At 39.5% G+C, this 19,907-nt stretch overlaps 1 protein-coding gene across 1 annotated transcript in view; it reads left to right on the top strand.

Annotated features, from left to right (window-relative positions):
- Nucleotides 1–19,907, top strand: part of GPR149 (G protein-coupled receptor 149) — a 104,374-nt gene that overhangs the window by 45,923 nt on the left and 38,544 nt on the right. The window lies entirely within an intron of this gene.

Raw genomic sequence — 19,907 nt, 5'->3', positions numbered from 1 at the left:
AAGAAGCAGAGATTATATGTTAAGTCTGAGATGGCATAAATTTGGCTTGCTCGGTGGAATGTCTCGCCCCCATTCCTGTTTCCCCAGCTTCTCCCTGCCCCAGTTCTCCCACAGCTGGGTCAACTCATTTAATCTTCTACAGATCCAGCCTCACTATTTATTTTCAGAGCAATTTGAGTTTTAGCAGGATATAAATAAGTAGCCTCAAGCCCAATGCCTCCATTTATCTAGGCTTATTATAGCACCCCTTTCCCTGCAGGCTGGCCCCAGCGATGGGCACAGGCACTATGTCCTAGGCTGCCCTCGCTTCATTCTCAACGAGAGCCATTCTGTATTGTTTCCAGATCTCACCAACCTCATCCCAGCCCTAATCCTACCCCACTAATTTCAGTCCACATTGAAAACAGACCAAGTCATCAAAAATCAGTTCCCTGAAGGAGCAATTTTTTGAATGACTAATTCACTGAATGTAATAAATTTTCTAATGTGCCAACAATTTTGTTGAAACATTTATTTTGAGTATATTAAATTAATTTGGATATATTCTTGTTGAGACAATATTGAAGACACACTTTGTTTAGATATGATTAAGAATGTATTCTTCTTGAGTATATGAAATATGAATATTCTCATGAACATATTCTTTAGGAACATACTCATAAGAAAACTAAATGACTCGTGATTTTCAGCATTTAATAAATTTGAACATTATTCAAAATACAGCTGAGTAAAATATATTAATTGAAGATATTCAAAAGGATTATTTTTCAGTATGATATTTTGATAATTGAAAAATTTAATCAAGTGGTCATTTGACATTTGACCCTTTAGTGAATTCGCTTTCTGCAAATTGACTTGTCAATGGGATCTCAAGCCATCTGGGTGCGGTGTTCATACTTCTATTCTTAACAGCAGCCTTCCTGGATTTCTGAGTGTTTCCCACACCATCCATCTTGGTTGAGCTCTGCTACATCTGGCCCCTGGTGTTGACTGGAGAATGCCATTCCCTGAAGTAGCTGGGTCTTACTTATGTGACTGAAACACCATTGCTAGATACCTTGCCCTACCCAAATGGTGCCACATAGCTCTAAGACCCAACTCCTTTTCCAATCTCCTGCTCAGCATCACTGGTGAATCTCAAGCTATGACAGAACCAACAGCCTGTGCTCTTCTACTTTCAAAACCCAGATTTTTAAATGTCTTCTAGTCTCTTATAATCATGCAAAGGGGATAAGAAAACTTGAAAACTCTGAGATATGTATTAAGATTGACTCACTATGTTGAAAGAGATCTCTGGCTTTTAGCAGACTATCTCTATTAGAAAAAGCCTTATCATTTAGGGTATGATAGAAGTAGTTGGGCAAGAAAGTGGATCATTTTTAGCATCTATTTTATGCATCTGGGTTAAGAATAATATTTTCCCTTACTTCCTTGTAAAGACAAATATGTATTCCTAAACAATTTATACTAGGAAGTAATCACATTTTTTTTAATAGTGCACATCACCAAATTCAATTTTGGATATTATGACTTATCAACAAGGCTTTCCTGGTCTTTCATAAAGAGACTTCAAATAATTACCTTTGTTTCTTCAAATAGACCTACATAAGTTGTTAGAGTAGTTCCACCAAACATCCTAAAGTCTTTTTTACCTTGTAGATCCTCATCCTTACCACAGATATAATGACTTTATATTAAATATCTTAAACCAATTAGAGATTTCTGGTATGGTATGAAACATTTCAAAATAATTATCAGTTATAAGAAAAACTAAACCCTAAAGACTTGAAGACTAACAGAGCTGTATTAATTTGTAAATACAGCCATTAAAATAGTAAAACCTTATTTTTCTTGGCACTCAAGAAAAATGCTAGTTTAAAAAGCTTGATTTCTCTGATAAAAATATTGTAGCAATTGTTAAACTGCCACATGTATAAGGTATAGTTATCAGAAAAGCAAGTATATGAGGAGCAACGAGAACACATCAGTTCTTTGGGTTATTTTCTGTTAGATTGTGCCAATGTGAACGGAACCGATGAGATCATGTGAATAGCAACAGGTGTTGGGGTCCAGTGAATAATACACCATGATGGTCTACAGTGACCTTCTCCAAGGGTACCATGTTTTATTCAGTATAAGTATTTTAACCTGGAAAAAAATATTTCAATTGCATCCATCATGATGGCATGCTTAACTGCCTTTTGAAGGCTTTATTTATAATAATGGTTTTCTAAAACTGACTACATGTTAGAATTATCTAATGATGTCCAGTTTCATATAGACTAATTAAGTTAAAAAATTCTGAGTGTGGAGACCTGATCTTTGTATTTTTAAAGTTTTCTCCAAGAGATTCTGATGAGAACCTAGAGTTGTAAAACACTGGTTTTGAGCATAATATCTGCTGGATTCAAAAAGTAAAATAGCTATAGGACTTTTCTTTCAGCTCTTTCTGCTAATGGAGCCTGGTCATTGGCTTTAATGTTCCTCCTTTTAAAACCCCATATCTGACATTGGCTTAGCTCAGAAGATACTGAGCTTGAATTTGCTTGGGATTTATTTGGACACCTGGTCTAATAGCAAGTGGTTAAGCTAGTAGGTTTTCATTTTTAAAAAACTCTATATGAATAATTTAATCCTTAAATGCTTTTATAGAGTTGGATATTGGCAGTTTGAATTTAATTGATTTAGGGACAAAAATTTGACCTTGAAATAATTTATAGGGCTGAGTACAGTGACTCTTGCCTCTAATCCCAACAATTTGGGAGGCTGAGGCAGAAAGATCTACATAAATAATTTAGTGCAATCATATAAATGTAGGAATAGTGTAGAGGCAGTTCTGTTGCAAAATACGGTTTGTGCCTTTCTTGTTAACTTTATTTTGTTATCTTCCTTATTTCTGTTAAATGACTGGGGCAACAGTGGGGATTAGGAGGGATGGACATCAATTCAAATAGTAGAGAAACCTTTACACCAAACAATAATTTTTTGATTTTGAGGGTTTCTGCTGTGCGATACAATGCATGCAGCTAACTTCCTGGAAGCACAGTGAAAGCATAAAAGCTAGTTCCAGTCCACTGCACACTATTGATACTTGCAAGTTTAGCCAATGGAAAATTCTCTCTCTCTCTCTCTCTCACACATACACACACACACACACACACAAATTTTGTCAGAGGTGTTAATGAATAAGAGCTAGCAAGTGTAAACTGTGTACCAAAACAAAATATATATATATTCACTTATCATATGAGCCTAATTATTTGATTCTCTAGACAATAGAAGATTATTTTGGGTTTTGTTGGGGGAGTTGTTTAATTTTGTTTATTTGCTTGCTTGTTTCTACCAAAAGATGAACAGAAAACACACATACACATATATATCCCCAAATTTATCCTGTGTTTAAATCTTATATTTTAAGAAAAAATACATAGGACTTACACTATCTGACTTCAAAACTCGCTATAAAGATGCAGTAATTATGACAGTTCATGACTGGCATAAAGATAGACATATAGATATTATAAATGAAACAGAATTAGAGTTCTTACATTTATGGGCAATTGGTTTTTCACAAAGATGCCAAACAACTGAATAGGCAAAGGTCAGACTTTTCAACAAATGGTGCTGGGACACTTGGATATTAATATGCAAAAAACGAAAACAAAAACTTAGGCCCTTTCCTCATACCATACACAAAAATTAACTCAAAATGGGTCAAAGATTTAACTGCAAGAACTAACAAAACTTATAGAAGAAAATTTAGGAAAAAATTACTGTGACCCTGCATTAGGAAAAGAGTTCTTAGATATGACACCAAAAGTACAATCCATAAAATAATAAATTGGTAAAGTTTAACATCAAAATGAATAAATAAATACATTTAATTTATAAAAGAAAGTAAACAAATAACTTTGTGCTCCAAAAGACATCATTAAGAAAGTGAATAGATAAGCCATAAACTGGAAAAAAAAAAAAAGCCTTTGCAAGTGATATATCTGATAAAGGACTTTTATATCCAGAATATATAAAGAACTCTTACAAACCAGACAACCTAATTTAGCCAGTTTTTAAAATGGAGAAAAGATTTGAACAGATATTTGATCAAAGATATAAGTGGCTAATAATCACATAAAAAGATCCTTAAAATCATTAGACAAACAGAAATTAAAACCACAATAAGATATCACTACACACCCACAAAAATGGCTACAATCAAAAAGGTACAGCAATAAGTGTTGGTGAGGTTAAAAAATGAAACATGCATTGCTGGTGGGAATGTAAAATTCTAAATTTCTGTACAGACTATTGCACAACCTGTTTGGAAAACAAAGTTGTACAAACTAATTGGAAAATAGTTGAGCTGTTTCCTTAAAAATTAAACATAAACTTATAACACAAGCCAGCAATTCCACTCCTAGCATTCTACCAAAAAAAATTAAAAGCATGTGTCCCTACAAAGGCAGCTACATGAATGGTTACAGCAGCATTGTTCATAACAGCCAAAGATTGTAAGTAATCCAAATATTCCTCAAGTAGACAATGGATTAAAAATGTGGTATATAGTTCCGGTGTGGTGGCTCACACCTGTAATCCCAGCATTTTGGGAGCCCAAGGTGGGCAGATCACTTGAGGCCAGGAGTTCAATACCAGCCTGGCCAACATGGTGAAACCCTGTCTCTACTAAAAATGCAAAAAAATAATAATAATAAGCCAGGTGTGGTGGTGCACACATGTAATCCCAGATAGATACTCCAGTGGCTGAGGCACAAGGATCACTGGAACCCGGGAAGCAGAGGTTGCAGTGAGACAAAATCATGCCACTGCACTCCAGTGTGGGTGGCAGAGGGGACTCTATCTCAAAAAAAAAAAAAAAAAAAAAAAGTGGTCTATCAATATAATGAGATCCTGTTCAGCAATATAAAGAAATGAACTCCTGATACATCCTACCACATGAAAAACTTCAAAAACAGTATGCAAAGTAAGAGAAGCCATATCCAAAAAACTACATATTGTGTGATTTCTTTTATATAAATGTCCATAAAATTTAAATCTATATAACCAAAAGCATGTCAGTGATTATCAGGGCCGGGAAGCTGGAGCTAGGAATTAACTAAAAATGGGCATGAAGCAATTTCTGTGGGATATAATGGAACTGTTCTAAAACTGGATTGTGGTGATGGTTTCACAACTCTATAAATTTACTAAATATCATTGAATTGCACTCTTTACAATGAGTTAGTTTAGTGGAATGCAAATTATATTACAAAGAAGTTGTTTGCAAAAATAATTGCAGAGTGGGCCGGGCACAGTGGTTTACACCTGTAATCCCAGTACTTTGGGAGGCAGAGATGAAGGAATCACGTGAGATCAGGAGTTTAAGACCAGCCTGGCCAGATGGTGAAACACCGTCTCTACTAAAAATACAAAAATTAGCTAGGCATGGTGGTGCATGCCTGTAGTCCCAGCTACTCGGGAGGCTGAGGCAGGAGAATCGTTTGAACCCACGAGGTGGAGGTTGCAGTGAGCCAAGATCAAACCACTGCACTCCAGCCTTGGTGACAGAATGAGACTCAATAATGATAATAATAATAATAATGATAATAATAATAATAATAATTACAGAGCAGATCAAGATCTTCTAGCCCAAAGTTTACTGTTCAATATTAGCTTACAAAGACATGCTTTATAAATTTAAGGACAAAACATCCTTTGCCTAAAATCCCTTGTATTTAATATTCTTGTTGAAAGGCCACACTATCAAATATTCACTAAGTCATAACACATTTCTATTCCATTTACTTTAAAATTATGTTCCACTGCCAATTCATGTCTTTTTACTTTATAAATACCTGCTATGATTTTCTACTACCCTCTACCCCCATGTATTTTATTGCTTGTTGTCCTCTTTTTTTTTCTTCTAAAAGTATTTCTCTTTTTTGTTATCCTCTTTTTTTCTTCTAAAAATATTTCTTCTAAATAGTTTACACATTTGTTTTATTTCATTATTTCACTTTATTTTATTTAATTCTCAAAATAATTCTATGAAGAGGTCATTATTGTTATCTTTTTATTATGTAAAGGCAACTGAGGCACAGAGAAGTTGCTCAAGGGCATCCATCTGTAAAGTGGTAAGGCCAAGATATGACTCCTCTACCCAACCTCTTAACCACTGAGTTGCACTGCCTCTCAGGAGCAGTGCAAGAGAGGGAGTGTTTTTGCATTTTATCTTCCATATTATAATAGACATGTATATTTTTAGATAAAGCTCTCCGAAACAGGAATGCCCTGTGAAATGTATTAATATACTGCTCCTTTCCTCCCATTTCTGTAAGACAAAATATGAAATATGTGAACACATTATATGAATTTGTTTTCCATTCCTCCAAAATATTTGTTTGGTGTTGGTAACTGGAAAAAATTATAAATTCACATACTATATGAATACATATACATGTACAAACTTACACATTTATTTGACTTCACTGTAGAACTTTGACATTAATCCCAATAACTAATCTCTTTATACATATTGTTTCATCCTGACATCAACCTGAACAGGGAAAATTGACTTATATAAGCACATAGCTACTGTAGATGTCTTTTTAGAAACTGATTATTGATATACAGCAGAGAAACTTAAAATCTCTTTAACTAACTTGAAGTCCTGACCATATGACTTCTTTACAAACAATGAGATGAGTACCCTGAGAGATGCTGCTTCCAGCAACTAAAGATTGAATTAAATAATTAACAAATACATGATAAAAACAGGAATACATTGTATACATTTTGTATTAACTAGGGTTTCCTAGAGAAACAATAGATAAATGATAGCTAGCTAGCTAGATAGCTAGATAGATAGACTGATTAACAGATTCATTATAGAATTTGGCTCACATGATTATGGAGGCTGAGAAGTCCCACAAATTTCTATTTAGAAGATGAAGAAGCTGGAAAGCCAGTGGTATAATTCAGTTCAAGTCAGAAGGCCTGAGAACCAGGGGAGCTGATGGTGTGAGTTCCAGTCCAAGACCAAAGGCCCTGAAAGCAGGAGCATGGATGTTAGAGAGCAGGGAAAGATGGATGTTCCAGCTAAAACAGGGAGCAAATTTGTGTTTTCTATGGCTTTTTTGTTCTATTTAGGCCTTCAGTGGATTGGATGCCCTCCAGCATTGGTGAGAGCAATATTGTTTGCTGGGTCTGCTGATTGAAATGCTCATCTCTTCTAGAAACACCCTCACAGACCACCCACACCCCCCAAAAAATAATGTGTTACCAGTTGTCTGAGGATCCCTTAGTCCAGTCAAGTTGACATATAAAATGATATACTTTCCATAATCAGGGACATGAACATCTGTCTATTTTCAACATAATTCATCTGTTAAAATGTTTGATAAGACTGACTGCAACTAGGGAATATGAGTTATGAGAAAACATAATTTTATTCATGATAAATTTCAATATTAGGATTCATTCAGCATGTTAAAAGTTTACATTCTGGAACATATAGTCCTCTGGTAAAAATAATGTTTTAGCTTCAATTTGACAAAATAGCCTACAGGTACTTTGGACAGGAATTTATAGGGAGTTAATACCAACAAAAATGCCCTGTGATAGGCTATGATGATGGTACTGAATAGAATTCAATAGAGGAAATAGAGGAAAAAAACTCTCTTAAAAAGATCACAGTCATTTGAATTAATACAACATGTACAAAATGTAATGTTTTGGCATGGAACTGTTGAAGACAAAGTGTCCTCAAATCATTTGTTAAATTTTTGAAGGTAATGTTTCCTATTTAACCCAAATAAAATTGAATATTGACACAGTGTGCCTCTAGTAGGAAAAGGAGAGTACAGTAAAAGAAAATGAAAGAAAGGGAAGCAAGTGATATTAAAAAGTGGCTCTTGGGTAAACACTTTAATTAGAATTTCATATTGAATATTTCTTAAGGAGCATATGAAATGTGAATTTTCAGGAACAAACCTTTGCCAAAAGCTGCCATATAACTAATTCTAAATATTTATCTTTGCTCAAACTGTACCACATTATATAGCTTGGAAGGCTAGTCAGAGGAAACAAGGCTAAGTAACTGTAATAGCAGTCTGTTAGAAAGGTTGGGTGTGTTATTGGAAATGCCAGTAGGTTTGCTTAGCCCATTTCAAGTGTTTCTCTGAGGACCAAAGGCTGCCTCACTAATGATGGTATCAGAAAAGCACAAGGCAAGCCAGCAGTCAACTGCTTTTCAATTTTCCCTTGGTTCATAAGATTTGCCATGATTTCTTCTAATATATATATATGCCCTTTGGACCCATATTATAACCCAAATAAATTTGGCATGCCAATGTTCCTCTTCTTTGCTTTTTGAAAATCAGGATATTAATTTTTATGCATTTTGACTAACCCTGATTTGAGTCTAAAACATCCTTCTATTTCTGGATGTTGTGAGGGACTAGAGAGCTCTCACCTCCAACTACCTACCATTTGGGGACCCTTGGGGAATATTAAGACTTTTGGGCTGGGTGTGGTCACTCATGCCTGTAATTGCAGCACTTTAGGAGGCCAAGGTGGGCGGATCACTTGTGTCCAGGAATTCAACACCAACCTGGCCAACATGGCAAACCCCATCTTTACAAAAATACAAAAATTATCTGGGTGTCGTGGAGCACACCTGTAATCTCAGCTACTCAGGAGGCTCGGGCACAAGAATCGCTTGAACCCAGGAGGCAGAAGTTGCAGCGAGCCAAGATTGTGCCACTGCACTCCAGCCTGGGCAACAGAAAGAGACTCTGTCTCAAAAAAAAAAAAAAAAAGAAAGAAAGAAAGAAAGAAAATAGAAGGAAAGAAAGACTTTTGTTGGTCACTTCAGATATATGACTGAGCTCACAAACAGCTCATAAATTTTTTAAACTGGTCAGGAAAACAAACTCTAAGCACCCAAAAGATATTTTCTGTGGCTGTTTTTGTTGTTTTGTTTGTTTGTTTATTTTTGCCCTTTTTTGTTAGACACAAAAATTAAAATTGATTTTCCCATTTTTCTTTCATCCATTAATTGAACAAACATTTGTTAAGTGCCTACTATATGTCAGACCTGTATCAGGCACCGTGAATACAGCAATGAACAATCATTTACTCTGTTCATGGTATGTTAGCTTTACCTAAAATCTCACACATCATACTGGTGCAGAAGACTTGAGGTATAGATGCCTGAATAAAGGAGTCCTGAGAGAAGCAGAAGACAGAGAATTCTAGACGCAACCCATGTATGTTCTTGTCTAAGCCATTTAAGTACAAGAAGGTAGAAAACAGGATGAGTTGTATCTTTTGTTCCAATCATGTCTATTCCTAAAATATACAAGCACCATATTTCCTTGAACAAAAACATCTGATGACTAGTTCTGACAAATACAAACAAATATAACAAGAGAGGATTTTATAAAATTGAAACTGTCAGAAAAAACACAGGCTATTTAATTAAAGTACTTGGCAATCAGTGATGAAAGCTCCTGGGTTCCTTTTAAAATCTTCCAAGTGCTTTTCAATGTAAATTTCATCAGCCACTGTCCCAGTATGGGCCCCTGGTAGTAAAGAATGTGTATGTTCATCTTTGCATTGATTCCATTTTAGTAGCCTGATTGCTTATCTTGTGTTCCCTGCTCTTCCAGGGATCAATGAGCTTTTCAGTTCTTATCCTACCTGATTTCTAAGCAGCATTTGACACTGTTCTACTCCGTCCTTGACTTCCATGACATGACACATTCCTGACAATCCTCCTACCTCTTGGGCCCACTTTTTCTCAGCCTCCTTTATTGTCTCCTTTATCTCTGCCCATTCTTTAAATGTCCATGTTCCTTAATACCCTCTTCTCATTTCACACAAACTCCTGATTCAATTTTATTTCAAATATATACCCAAATATTTACTGAAACATATATTCCAGAAAAAATATCTCCTGAGCACCATGCCCTAGACCCAATCTCCTGCTACTGAATTTCTAAAATTGGACATCCAATTTCACCTCAATTTTAGCTTTACAACACTGAATTTATTATCTTCTCCTGAACCCACTATCCTATCCTCCCAAACTTGCTTCTCTTCTGTGTTTCCTGTCTCTGAAAATAATACCATCATCATTCAGTTGCCCAAGCCAGGTACTTGGTCTACATTCTTAACTCCTCTTTCTCTGCCACAACTCACGTCAAAGCAGTGACCAAATCCTACAACCTAAATATGTCTTGATATACCAATATCTCACTATAGTCACTATTTCTCATCTATCCTCATCACCATTCTCTCTCCATGACCTCCATACTGGTCCTCTGGCCTCTAGGTTTGAACCCCTTGCTCTGGTTTGAAAATAATGGTGTCCCCTTCAAAATTCATGTTGAAACTTAATCCCCAATACAACAATAGCAATAACCTTTGGAAGGTGAATAAGTCATGAAGGCTCTGCCTTTATGCAACTTTATAAAAGAACTCGGAGTTGAAAGGAGTGTCTTCTTGCCATTCCCTCCCTTCAGCCATGTGAGAACATATTATTCACCCCTCTGGAGGATGTAGCAACAAGGTGCCTTCTTGGAAGTGTAACGCCAAAGGTTCTTGCCTTAGCGGCAGCCCGCAATAAAAAAAAGACATGGATCGGACCAAGAGAAAAAAAGCTGTAAGCTTTATTGAGCAAAGTGGCAGTACAAAGCTTCCACAGCGTGGAAGGGGTCCCGAGTGGATAGCCAGTGTTAGATTTTTCAATTACCTTTTAAACTCTTTAAGGCGAGAAATATGTGCAGCAGGAAGATGTTACCAGAGCAAGAAACAAAGACAATTAACATGTCTCAGATCTTGACAAAACCGGAATTGTAACTTAAGTTTTACCTACTTTATGACCTTGCAGCAGCATGGCAAGGGAGACAGGATCTTACAGGATTTTACAAATTGTGTTTACAAGGAATTGGAATTGGGAGCATAGATAAGGTCTGCTGATCACAGAAAAACTGGCTTTTAACATTCCTTTTAGTTTGGGGGGAGGGGGAAGGGAGAGAGGGAGCGAGGACACAGGGAAGTTTACAACAAATTTTCACTGTTCATAGCTTTCTTGGGAAGAAAACACACACACAAATTCTGATGTTAGGAATATTTTAAGCATATATCTTCAATATTATTCATCCAGGACCAAAGTAAGTCCTGATGCAGGAAAGGAGTGAGTTTCACAGCTTTCTGAGCCCCTACTTGACCCAGGAAGCCCAGCTGGAACCTCCTCTCAGTCTCCTCTCTAGACAGGACACCCCAACTGCTGTTGGGAACAGGGCGGCGGTCGTTCTGGCTACTTTCTGCTGATTAGGAGCGAAGAAAGGGCCCTGCAGTTGTGGTGTCCTCCAGAGGTGAAATTTTTAGGCTAGTCAGAGACCAGTGTGTCGATCCAGGAGTCCTCGGTAGATGCCATGAGTTGAGCTCATTTGAGGTTCCATTTGTAAGACCATTTGTAGCTTGATGGCCTCGATCCCGAGGAAACAAATTTGACAAGGAGGTTAAAAATGCAAGGCCCAAAAGCGCGTAATAATAGGATGGCTGTCACGGGGGCTGGAAAGGGGAAGAACTGAGGTATCCATTGGTTAAACATATTCAAGGACCCTGAGTGTTCAAGCTCCTTTTTTCTACTTTCTATTTGTTCTCTTATTTCTTTGACCTTTTCAGTAATGATTCCTGACTGGTTAACAAAATAGCAACATTCTTTTCCTAAGAAGAGGCAAGTTCCTCCTCTTTTAGCTGTTAATAAGTCTAGGGCTCTCCGGTTTTGAAGGACTACCGCAGCTAGAGAATTAAGCTGGCTTTGTAGGGTCACTAGGGAGTTGGCAATTCGTTCCATGTCATCATTTAATTTTAGTGATAATTTATAATAAATTGGGTGGTGGAGGTTATGCCTCCAATTCCAGTCCCAAGCCTGCCCAGTATTCCGGCTCCTACAATAAAAGGGACAATAAGGGCTCGAGTGTGGCGAGATTGGGGTATAAGGAGACTTTGTAACTCCTGTTCAGTATATATGGACATGGGAGGTGCTAGAAAGGAGAGAAAGCATAGTTCTTTCAGAGTGCCATTTAGGCATTGATAGGCTGTGTTTTTATAGATGAAAAAAATGCCTGAAGTTAAACAAGTGAAACCTGAGGTCTTGCACTAGTCTCTGCTGACCATTTGTTATTTATATTCCTAGGATTCGGGTATTGCAAGGACTGTTACATTCTCTTACTAACACTTGAGCTTTTAAATGTCTAACAATATCCTGTAATCCTTTGAGAGCTTTAGGCCTTAAGGTATATTACCTTTAATAAGGAAAAGTGGTGGGGTCTTTTAGCTTGATTTTGATGGGATGGGCATTCTTTGCCCTTCCAAATTGTCCTTTTTGGCCCAGACCTCAAAGTTGATTCCTCCTGTCTAATGTTTAAGTCTTTAATCCATCTTGAATTAATTTTTGTATAAGGTGTAAGGAAGGGATCCAGTTTCAGCTTTCTACATATGGCTAGCCAGTTTTCCCAGCACCATATATTAAATAGGGAATCCTTTCCCCATTGCTTGTTTTTCTCAGGTTTTTCAAAGATCAGATAGTTGTAGATATGAGGCGTTATTTCTGAGGGCTCTGTTCTGTTCCATCGATCTATATCTCTGTTTTGGTACCAGTACCATGCTGTTTTGGTTACTGCAGCCTTGTAGTATAGTTTGAAGTCATCTGACAAAGGGCTAATATCCAGAATCTACAATGAACTCAAACAAATTTACAAGAAAAAACAAACAACCCCATCAAAAAGTGGGCAAAGAATATGAATAGACACTTCTCAAAAGAAGACATTTATGCAGCCAAAAGACACATGAAAAAATGCTCACCATCACTGGCCATCAGAGAAATGCAAATCAAAACCACAATGAGATACCATCTCACACCAGTTAGAATGGCAATCATTAAAAAGTCAGGAAACAACAGGTGCTGGAGAGGATATGGAGAAATAGGAACACTTTTACACTGTTGGTGGGACTGTAAACTAGTTCAACCATTGTGGAAGTCAGTGTGGTAATTCCTCAGGGATCTAGAACTAGAAATACCATTTGACCCAGCCATCCCATTACTGGGTATATACCCAAAGGACTATAAATCATGCTGTTATAAAGACACATGCACACGTATGTTTATTGCGGCACTATTCACAATAGCAAAGACTTGGAACCAACCCAGATGTCCAACAATGATAGACTGGATTAAGAAAATGTGGCACATATACACCATGGAATACTATGCAGCCATAAAAAAGGATGAGTTCATGTCCTTTGTAGGGACATGGATGAAATTGGAAATCATCATTCTCAGTAAACTATCGCAAGGATAAAAAACCAAACACCGCATGTTCTCACTCATAGATGGGAATTGAACAACGAGAACACATGGACAGGGAAGGGGAACATCATACTCTGGGGACTGTTGTGGGGTGGGGGGAGGGGGGAGGGATAGCATTAGGAGATATACGGCTGCAGCACACCAGCATGGCACATGTATACGTATGTAACTAACCTGCACATTGTGCACATGTACCATAAAACTTAAAGTATAATTAAAAAAAAAAAAAAAAGTTGATTCCTTCTTTAACTAGGGGACAACAAATAGGTAATTTGTTCCCCGTATTCCTGTAGATAATGGCCCCAGCTTTGGCTAATACATCCCTCCCTAATAAGGGTGTGGGACTTTGGGGCATAACAAGAAAGGCATGTGAAAAGAGCAAAGTCTCCTAATTGCAGCTGAGGAGGCAAGAGAAATACCTGGTTACAGGCTGTCTTAAGATCCTCAGATAGTAACGGACTTTGAGGACAGTCGTTCAGGGCAGGAGATTAAAACTGAGAAGTCCGCGCAGTGTCCAGGAAGAAGTCCACTTCCTGGCCCTCAACAGTCAACCTTACCCGGGGCTCTGTGTGGGTGATGGCATGAGCTGGCACTTGCCCCAGACACCTTCAGTCCTGTTGCTGAATCATCTGGTTGGGTGCTTCTGGTCCAGAGGGCCTTCGTCCTCTGGAGCAGTGCACCTTCCAGTGATTGCCTTGGCATATTGGACATGGGCGAGGGGGTGATTTGATTTTCGTTGGACAATTTTTCTTAAAGTGTCCTTGCAAACCGCACTGATAACAAGCCCTACTAAGTGATTGGCCTGCTCCTCTCTTGGTTCCCTCTGAGCCACCAAGGTCTGCCTGACTGAGGGCCATGTCTAAGGCAGCAGCCTTTATCTTATCTTGCTTGTTCCTTTCGGCCTGTTCCTCTTGGTCCCTGTTATAGAATACCAAGGTTGCCAGGTTTAATAATGTCTCCAAATTTTGTTCTGGGCCTAAAGCAGACTTTTGGAGTTTTCTCCTAATGTCAGACACTGATTGGGTAATAAATTTATCCTTTAAAATAAGTTGACCTTCTACAGAATCTGGAGTTAGGGAGGTGTGCTTTCTTAGGGCCTCCCTTAGCCTTTCTAGAAAAGCACAGGGGTTTTCCTCTTTTTCCTGTGTAATTGTGGATAGCATTGAATAGTTCATAGGCTTTTTCCTAGTCTTCCTCAACCCTTCCAAAATGCAAGTTAGCAAATGCCTGTGGCTCCAGTCTCCATGATCTGAGTCAGTATCCCAATGAGGGTCTACAGTGGGGGCTGCCTGTTGCCCTGTGGGGAATTTTTCCCTCTCCTCTGGGGTCATGCGATTGTTTACCTGGCTGAGGTACCACAGATGCCCAAATTGCCGGGCTACAGCTAAAGCTGCTTCTTTTTCAGTAGGACTTAAGGTCTGATCAAGAAGCAACATGATATCTCTCCATGTTAGATCAAAGGACTGCCTCAATCCTTGCGGGACATCTATATAGTTATAAGGATCATTTGAGAATTTCCCTAAATCTGCCTTTATTTGTTTTAAATCTGAGAGTGAGAAGGGAGCATGCACGTGAATGGGCCCAAATTCTCCTCCTGCTGCTTCTAAGGGACATAGTTTGGGTGCCTGGCTCACGGAGTTTACATTCTCTTTCCGGTGTGCCTTTGACACTTAGGTGGGGCCGGATGGAGGAGAGTCAGTTGGGGAGAAGAGTGGGGCTGAGGGAAGAGGCCCTGAGTATGGAGGCAAATGTGGGCCTCTGTCATTTGGGCAAAGCTTGCAGGCTTGGCACAGGGCAGTATTGTCATGAAGGGCAAAGAAAACCTGTACATAAGGGACTTTACTAAATTTACCTTTCTGTTTACAGAAAAGATGTCGTTGTAGAAGGGTGTTATAATTAATACTTTCCTCAGAGGGTCAAGTTTCTCCATTTTGTAAGGAATACTGTGGCAAGGCAGTGGTACAGAAGAAAATCAGCTCCTTCTTTTTTAAGGTTTCAGGGTTGAATTTGTCCCATCTTAAGGGAGTATCCAGTTTTGAAGGCGTGGTGCCCATTTGGAATTTTAAACACAGGGATTCCCACACACCTGGTTAGTCTTGGGACTTGTCTTCCCTATGGTATCCCCCGAGGGTCAGGTCCAGTTGTGCTCAAGGCTCATGGCCACTTTTCCTGAGCCCTCCATGTACCAGATTTAACCATGCTTACCAGCGGGATGGAAACTTCCCTTGCCCCTGCTGTGTGCCCATTGACCACTAAATGGGGCACAAGGACTGTTGGATTTATTGTGGTCCTTCTACCAATGCGTTCTACCTGTTCCAGGGTGGCAAGGCCTGGGTCTGGGGCACCACCGATGCTTGCATGCTAAGGCCCAATTTACATGGGCCTGGCCATAAAACTGTCCTTCAAGGAGGAATCTCTGAATTAGCGACAGAAGGCTTAGTAAGCATAAGGGGGTAGTAGATGTCTTCTAGGCCAGGGCTGAGAGAACAGCTGCTGTACTCTAGCCTTCTGTCCCCACTTGCCATCAAAGGAGTAAGCCCCTCTCTTAAGGCAGTACCAGTATCCTGTGTCCCAACTGACGATATTTTCTTCCTTCCAATACCAACTATTGAATGGTTCAAATAGCAATTCAACAGCTCTAAGAGCTATACCCATGCACCACAGATTGTACTTGAGAGGCCCTAAGGAAGGGGAAAGCCTATGTGGGGAGCAATGGAGGAAATGCCTTAATGTTTTTACTATTCACATGAAAATTACAGGCCTGTCTTTAAATTGTCCTGATGTAGGGGACCATACCCTGTGGTGGGGAACTGGCCCTTTAAAATAGCCATCAAACGATGACACCTGCCTAAACCCTGGAAGGCACCATGAACAGGGATCCTCTGGGCACCACCCCAAAAATTTAAGACTTTTAAATAGGGAATCTTGATCCTGCCTAGTGGGAATAACCTTGCTTCCAAGATGAGGAAAGAAGTCTAGCCAGTGGACATTAGGACCCAGGAGGCAGGGGTCAGAAGATGTGGCGATCTCACGCTCAGTAAACCTTGCAGGAGGAGCCTCTGGCGGGGCCATGGTCTCAACCAGGAAATCTGGAAGACTAGAATGTCCGCTGATAACTCCCGGGTGTACTTCAGGACCGCCACAGAAAGTGAAAGAGTAGGAACTGGGTCCAGACTAACCAACGTTCCCAGCCCCGGAGGGTCGGGGGTTGTTAGAGAGCCCTTTTCCAGACAGCCTGACACCTGTGTCTTTAGTCCAGTGGCCGCGCTAATCGCCTTTAAGTGGCTGACAGGTGCCCAGTTTACCCTCTGAATTCTAAGGAAAGACAGGACAGAATAGCAAGTGAAAGAGATCTAATCATACTCACCACATGAGGATCTAGATGCCTTTCCTGGAGATCCTCCTGTCTGGCTCACCAAAATGTAGCACCAAAGGTTCTCGCCTTAGCCATGCCAAAGATTTGGTGGGGTGGCAGCTCATGGTGACAGACAGACATGGATCAGACCAAGAGAAAAAAAGCTGTAAGCTTTATTGAGCAGAGTGAGAGTACAAAGCTTCCACAGCGTGGAAGGGGTCCCAAGTTGGTAGCCAGTGTTAGATTTTTCAATTACATTTTAAACTCTTTAAGGAGGGAAATACGTGCAGTGGGAAGATGTTACCAGAGCAAGAAACAAAGACAATTAACATGTCTCAGATCTTGAGGAGAACCAGAATTGTAACTTAAGTTTTATCTACTTTATGACCTTGCAGCAGCATGGCAAAGGAGACAGGATCTCACAGGACTTTACAAACTGTGTTTACAAGGAATTGGAATTGAAAGCATTGATAAGGTCTGCTGATCACAGAAAAACTGGCTTTTAACATTCCTTTTAGTTTCAGGGGAGGGGGAAGGGAGAGAGGGAGAGAGGACACAGGGAAGCTTACAACAAAATTTTTGCTGTTTATAGCTTTCTTGGGGAAGAAAACAGAGGCACAAATTCTGATGTTAGGAATATTTTAAGCATATATCTTCAATATTATTCATCCAAGACCAAAGTAAGTCCTGATGCAGGAAAGGAGTGAGTTTCACAGCTTTCTGAGCCCCTACTTGACCCAGGAAGCTCAGCTGGAACCTCCTCTCAGAAGCAGAGTGTAGCCTCCACCAGACACCAATCCTGCCAGAGCCTTGATCTTGAACTTTCCAGCCTCCAGAACAGTGAGCAATACATTTCTGTTCTTTATCCAGTCTCTGGTATTTTATTAAAGCAGCACAAATGAACTAAGATGGAAATTTGTTGACAATAAAACCGAACTCTGTAAAATATTTAAAGAGGTTTATTCTGAGCCAATATGAGTGACCATGTCCCGGGGAACAGTTTCAAGAAATCCTGAGAAAGTGTGCCCAAGGTGGTGAAGTTACCATTTGGTTTTACAGATTTTAGAGAGACAGAAGTCACAGACAAAGATATAAATCAATACATGTAAGGTATACGTTGGTTTGGCCCAGAAAGGCAGGACATCTCAATGCCAGGGCTTATAGGTCATAGGTAGCTTCAAAGATTTTCTGACTGGCAATTGGTTGAAAGGAGTTAAGCTTTGCCTAAAGACTTGAAGTCTGTAGAAAGACATTCTTGAGTTAACATAAGGTGAGTTGTGGAGACCAAAGTTCTTGTTATACAGATGAAGCTTTATAGGTAACAGCCATCAGAGAGAATAGATGTAAATGTCTCTTTTTGGACCTTAAAAGGTGTCAGACTCAGTTAATCTTTCCAAAATCAGGGAAAGGCCTGGCTGCATTAATGGAGATTGTCTACAGATGCAAATTTCCCCCACCAAAGATAGCTTTGCAGGGCCATTTTAAATTATGTCACAGAAATGTATTTTGGAGTAAAGTATTTTGATTTCCTTCAGGGTCTGCTATCTGTCATGTAATGCTGTACCAGAGTAGATTCTAATTTGATATCTTATTGCCTCAAGGAGATCAGTCTTATGATCTCTATTTTAATGTCAATGCTGGTCAGTTGTGCCTAAACTCCAATAGGAAGAGAGTATAACAAGGAGTGTCTGACCTCCCTTTTTGTCATGGCTGAGAATTTAGTTTTTCAGATTTCTCTGGGGGTCTGTTTGGCCCAAAGAGGGTCCAGTCATTTGGTTGAGGGCCTAGGATTTTATTTTTGGCTTACAGATTGGTACCATAAGTAAGGTATTGTTATAACAAATACGTGAAAATATGGAAACAGCTTTGGAAATAGATAATGGGTAGAGGCTTGACCAGTTTTAAAGTGCATGCTAGAAAAAGCCTAGATTGCTGTGAATGGAGCATTAAGGGCAATTCTGGTGAGGGCTCAGAAGAGAAAAGCGGTATAAAAGCTTCAGTGTTAGATATTATCTAAGTGGTCATGAACAGACTGTGGGTAGAAATATGGATAGAAAAGAGCATTTTGAAGACTCTTAGATGGAAATAAGGCATATCTTATTGGAAACTGAAGGAAAGGTCATCTTTGTTACAAAGTGGCAAAGAACTGGCTGAATTATGTTCATGTCCTAATCCTTTGTGGAAGGCAAAATTTAAGGGCCATGAACTAAGATATTTGGTGGAAGAAATCTCTAGGCAAAGTGTTCAGGGTGGCGCATGGCTTTTCTTAACCGCTTATAGTGAAGTGTGAGAAGAGAAAAAAATTGCTCAAGATTGAATTTACAATCAAAAGTAGAGCAGAAGGTAAAGATTTGGAAAAATTTCAGCTTGGTTATATAAAGAATAAAAGTATGGTTAAGGAGAGAAAACGGAGGATGTGGCCAAGCTACTCATTGATAAGGAAATTAGTATGTCTAGAGGGAAGCCAGATGCTATTGATCAAAACAATGGAAGAATAACTCTGAAGGCATTTTGGAGATCTTTGAGACTGCCACTCCCATCACAGGCCAAGAATGCCAGAGACTTGAAGGCAGAAGTTTCAAAGGAGCGGCCCAGGGCACCTGGGGAACCTTGAGGCTTGCTGCCCAGGGTCACCTCAAGTCTCTCCTCCCCCATACTCTGGTGAACTTCTCCCAGCTGTGGGGTTAAAAGGTATCAACATTCATCATTGAAGTGGTGCTAAGATTGCAAGCATGCAAAGTACACAAGCTGTGGAGGCATTGCTACCTCCACCTAGATTTCAAAGGATGACTCAGAGAGTTTCAGGGGGCCAGGCAAAGAAATACCACAGGAGCTGGCTGCAGAGAGTCTCCAGTAGAGCAATGCCTAGCAGAGTCATGGGGTGGGGCCACTGCAAAAAGTCCCCACCAGGGCAATGCCTAGAAGATCTGTGAAGGTGGGGCCACCACAGAGTCTCTGCTTAGTCAATGTCTCATGAAGCTGTGGGAGTAAGGCTGCCCTGAAACTCCAGAACTCTAGAACTGCCGGAGTGCAATCTCAGCTTGCAGGCACCTGACTCCAACTCATGAGAACTGCTGCGTGAGTAGCACCCAGCAAAGCCATGGGGGTGGGATCCCCCAGGGCCTTTGGAGCCCAACTTCAGTCTCAGTAAGTCTATAAGACAGGAGATAGAGCTGA

The sequence above is a fragment of the Pongo pygmaeus genome, chromosome 2 (genome assembly GCF_028885625.2).
Source record: "Pongo pygmaeus isolate AG05252 chromosome 2, NHGRI_mPonPyg2-v2.0_pri, whole genome shotgun sequence".
Classification (NCBI taxonomy): domain Eukaryota; kingdom Metazoa; phylum Chordata; class Mammalia; order Primates; family Hominidae; genus Pongo; species Pongo pygmaeus.
This window is presented reverse-complemented; position numbering and strand designations above follow the sequence as displayed.